Below are 5,371 nucleotides of genomic sequence, written 5' to 3' on the forward strand. Positions count from 1 at the left end.
AGTTTTCTCAACACAAGAAGATTTCATGCAGGCCACTGGGGGCCAAATGGCATCAATGGTCTTATCAAATGTTGCTACAATACTGACCTCCTGGGAAACGTTTCCACCAGTGCAGTAGTGGTATGGGTCCTATAGACGAACCAATTGATTTTTTTTTATTGTATTTCAGTCATGCCACACAGTAAATAATCCATGCTTGAAACTATAAACATAGGCAAAATCTGATTGCATGGGGAAGTCACGGGGCCTGGTGTGAAACATAGATTTTTTTTTTTAAACAGACAATAAAAGGGCTTTCTTAAAATTTTAATTCAAAGGTATAGCCAGATAAGTAGATTTGTTTAGAACCATTCTTGTGAAATACTTTTTAAAAAAATACGACCCACTTCTTTGCAAATTACAGACAAATACCTCAACTATGATGATCTAATTTTTGGTGAATAATATACATGATTAGACAGAAGTAAGCAAGCTCACACTCGAAGACTAACTACCAAACACTCAGTCAAAATTCTGTTTATGGCCCCCCACTTCTTGATCGATTTCTGTTCCCACTTTGTCTTCTACCATCTTGCCGACTTCCTGACCGACTTCCCTGTGGACTCTGTCTACCTGATCTGCCACCAGATCGACCACCAGACCGGCCTGAACGGCCTGACCTGCCTCCAGACCAGCTGCTCCTCTGTCTGGGATTAGATGATGCGTTTCCATCATAATATTCTTCAATTTCAGGTAATTTGGCTGGCACTGAGAGTATCCAGTCTGAATCATGCCACCCTGCCTGTAATCTTTCTGACTCACTTGTAGGAACATCAAAGCAAACACCCATATTTCCTTTCAGGAGGCACATTCTGGTTACGTGAGACACAGCATTACTACTGAGCTTTCTGTTAAGTTCCTTCTAAGCACAGCTGACATCCTGTATTTCTTCTGGGCTTTCCAGAGTTATGGTCACAAACCTCTTATCAGAGGTGATCAAAGACCGTGGTTCAAAGCTTGATGCACCAGAAATGTGAGCTAAGGCTGCAGCCAACACATCCACTACCCCCTTCTCTTCTATCAGTCTTTGAGCTGATGGTTGGAAAAAATCAACAGCAGCATAAGAAACAGAAGCCAGAGACCTGATGGCATCCATGCTTTTAGATTTAACTAAATCCATTGTAGATGGAACACCTACACGTTTAAAAGTAATTCCGGCTTTCTGCTCCACATATCTCAGTTGAACTCTTTCCCTTGGTTGATAAAAACATACACAAATTCCTGTCCGGCCAGCTCTACCTGTGTGTCCAGAGCGATGGATATAGGATTCAACATCCTGTGGAGGAGAACTCTGAATCACAAGGTCAACTTCAGGAATGTCCAAGCCACGAGCAGCCACATTGGTTGCCACCAAAACTTTAAAACTACCTTCTCTGAAGCCTTTCAAGGTCATTTCTCTTTGTGACTGTGCAATGTCTCCATGCAAACACTGGGCATTCTGCTTTATGTGTGGATTCATGGCCATTTCAGTAACATTCTTCTTAATCTCACAGAAGATAATAGCTCTCCCTTCAGACCCACTGTAGACCTGAAAGACATCTCCAATAACTGCTGGTCTCTGAGACCAATGACACTGGATAGCCAAATGTTCCACAGTGGTTGCAGCTTTTTGAGTCATTTTTCCAAAAAGGTCAACCTGTTCATATCTGGATTTCATGTATTTTTTTTGCAACTTTGTATACCCACTGTGGGCAAGTTGCAGAAAAATGTAAGGTCTGAAGATTGTCTTCTGAATCAGTTTTGTAGGATTCATGAATAATATCTTCAACTTGTTCAGCAAAACCTAAATCTAACATTTGATCTACTTCATCAAGCACAACATGGCGTAGCTTTGAAAGATCCAAACAGCCACTTTGCAGATGGTCTTTGATACGCCCTGGGGTCCCAACAAGGATGTCAATACCATTCCGAATTTGATTAATCTGGCTTTGATATGATGTTCCACCATAAAAACATGCCACATTGAGTTTTCTAGTTATATCTTTGAAATCTTTGGCTACTTGATTTGCCAATTCCCTTGTTGGAGCCAAAACGAGTACCTTTGGTGAGCGGTTTTTTTTAATTGTTTCTTGATTTCTTTGGAGCCTTTCAATCAAGGGTATGGCAAAAGAGAATGTCTTTCCTGTTCCTGTCCAGGCTTGAGAAATTAAATCTTTTCCTTCATATACAGGACCAAAGGTTTTAACTTGAATAGGAAAGAGATATGTTATCCCTCGACCTTTCAGAAGCTTTATGGTCTCCTCAGAAATGGAGAAATTAGAGAAGGCTTCTTCCTTTTGTTCACATGTTAGTCTCCTCTGCTTTATCACTTGACTTGTGAGAGTTTTCTTTATTTTTTTTATGTATTTTCCTCAATTACATTTCCAATGCTATCCCAAAAGTCCCCCACACCCTCCCCCCCACTCCCCTACCCCCCCTCCATTCCCATTTTTTGGCCCTGGCGTTCCCCTGTACTGGGGCATATAAACTTTGCCTGACCAATGGGCCTCTCTTTCCAGTGATGGCCGACTAGGCCATCTTTTGTTACATTTGCACCTAGAGTCAAGAGCTCTGGGGTACTGGTTAGTTCATAATGTTGTTCCACTGATAGGGTTGCAGATCTCTTTAGCTCCTTGGATACTTTCTCTAGCTCCTCCATTGGGGGCCCTGTGCTCCATCCAATAGTTGACTGTGAGCATCCACTTCTGTGTTTGCTAGGCCCCGGCCTAGTCTCACAAGGGACAGCTATATCACGGTCCTTGCAACAAACGCTTGCTAGTGTATGCCATGGTGTCATCGTTTGGAGGCTAATTATGGGATGGATCCCTGGATATGGCAGTCTCTAGATGGTCCATCCTTTTGTATCAGCTCCAAACTTTGTCTCTGTAACTCCTTCCATGGGTGATTGTTTCCAATTCTAAGAAGGAGTAAAGTGTCCACACTTTGGTCTTCATTCTTCTTCAGTTTCATGTGTTTTGCATCTTGTACCTTATATCTCGCTATACTAAGTTTCTTGGCTAATATCCACTTATCAGTGAGTACATTTCATTTGAGTTCTTTTTTGATTGGGTTACCTCACTCAGGATGATGTCCTCCAGGTCCAACCATTTGCCCAGGAATTTCATAAATTCATTCTTTTTAATAGCTGAGTAGTACTCCATTGTGTAAATGTATCACAATTTTTGTATCCATTCCTCTGTTGAGGGGCATCTGGGTTCTTTCCAGCTTCTGGCTATTATAAATAAGGCTGCTATGAACATAGTGGAGCATGTGTCCTTTTACCGGTTGGGACATCTTCTGGATATATGCCCAGGAGAGGTATTGCAGGATCCTCCGGTAGACACTCGATTTGACCTTTTCTCATACTCATCCACATCTCCTTTTGGCAGGTCTTTTCTTCTTGACTTATGAGATGGGGAGAATTCATCTGAAAATCTAAGTCCTTCTTTGGTGTCTCCATTTAGCTTTTCTCTCATTTTAGCTTTTTTGGGCTTGGGAGCATCCAGGTCATCTGCAACACCATTTTCTCTTGTTTCTGTTCTCTCCTCTGATTCAGAATGGTAGCTTGACTTCCTTCTATCACTCCATTATTGTGTAATGTTTTCATCTTATCTTGTTTTAATCTTCATAACAACCCTATCAGGGAAGTACAGGTCCATAATCCCTTATCCGAAATTCCGAAATCCATAAAGCTCTCAAAGTCTATGTTCTTCTCACAGCACGTGTCCTCCTTCAATTATTTGTTCTGTTTCGAGATGGGCTCGTGTAGCACAGAGTGACCTGGAACACCTGACCTGCCTGCCTCCACCTCCAAGTGCATGGGTTACAGGCATGTACTAGTTAGTAGTTGCAGCTCTCCTTGAGAACAACTCTTGCCTCTCCTTCCTCTGGCTCTCGGACTCTTCCAAGGGTGCCGCGAGCTCCATGATGTCTCCCCAAAGGAGTTTCCCGGGCATTACTGGCCGTCACCACCTCCCGCCTGGCTGCGGTGGCCGCAACCACCTACGGCCACCGAGAGCATGAAAGGAAGCGGGGGCTGGGCAGCCCTGCTGGCCAGGACCATGAAACATAGATTTTATGATAAATTATTATATTGTCAAATTATCTTCTGAAGATTTGTATTTGTACTCATAGATTCATGGTGCTCTCATCCTTGATCAAAAAGGCTCCTTCTTTCAGTGACAGTATTTAAAGCAAAGACTTACAAAGTGGTGAGAAAAGGGGGTTGCTGAGTGCTCAGCTGTAAATGGGATATCTATAGTAATACCCCTCTACCCACATTTAAAGCTCAGGCATTGTCAAAGTAGAGGAGGCAGAAAGTATGTACAAGCCAAAAGAGGGAAAAGAGCATTGTAAAATGCTGTATACTGGATGTGTTGTGGCGGTTGCACTCATGAATTCACAGCTCATGTCTTTACCTTCATAGGACCATCACAAGAACAAGACCGTCAAACTCCTATCATGGATGAGGGAGGAATTCTTATAGCTACACTTCTAGTGGATGATCTCTTGCCAGTTGATAGATTCTGGGTCAAAGGGAGAGTCACTTCTCTTTGGGAGCATTGATAATGGTAGGTTGCCTGCACATATTTCAGTGCATGACTACACATTCATGTACATTAGGACAACCTAACCTACATTGGACTCATCAGCTTAGAAGGAAACGGGAGAATGCACAGTTGAAATAGGGCTTGCCTTAGTGTCTGGGAAACGTTAGGGTGAGTGGGTGGTTATGTCCTAATACATGGTACATATCCAGGAAATTTTCAAAGAATAAGTAAGACATTTAAGTAAAGAGTAAAATATTAAAATAAGTAAAATAGAACTATAAGTGTTACCAATGAATTCCCCGAAATAATACCATAGGTCTAGCCAGCAGTAAGGATGCTGTTCTTGGTCTTGAGACTAAGTTAAATCATTAAAGAAACAAAGCGATGGCATACGTAAAGCAGGCATCAAATAATAGGGAGGTGAAAGGAAATGACATAATGTTCATAGAAGGTTTCTGTAGAAGAAAGAGCTACACTGTGAGTGGACTGGTGAGGCAAGTTAGTACACTGACTGGAAGAGCTGGCAGAAGAGGAACATCTGTTCAAACACTGTGATAAGCACACCCACGCGGTTAGTAAGGGCATTAGAGGGCTACAGGTGGTGGAATGAGGGAGCTATTTACAGTATGACTCAGTGAAAGTCCAAAAAACAAGGAAAGTTCACTACAACACCTGTTCCATCAATTCTAGACCCAGAAGAGCCGAAATTAATCTAAAAATGAAGTTTCCAGAAGAAAACTCATATATACTGTGTATGTATACAGGTGGGAAGGGGAGTTGGTGTGGCCATGAGTACTGTCTTG

The 5,371-nt window shown here is 42.2% G+C and overlaps 1 pseudogene; it reads right to left on the reverse strand.

The window, feature by feature from the left end:
- Window positions 276–3,726, reverse strand: Gm8228 (predicted gene 8228; annotated as a pseudogene).

Source organism: Mus musculus, chromosome 9, assembly GCF_000001635.26.
Source record: "Mus musculus strain C57BL/6J chromosome 9, GRCm38.p6 C57BL/6J".
Lineage (NCBI taxonomy): Eukaryota > Metazoa > Chordata > Mammalia > Rodentia > Muridae > Mus > Mus musculus.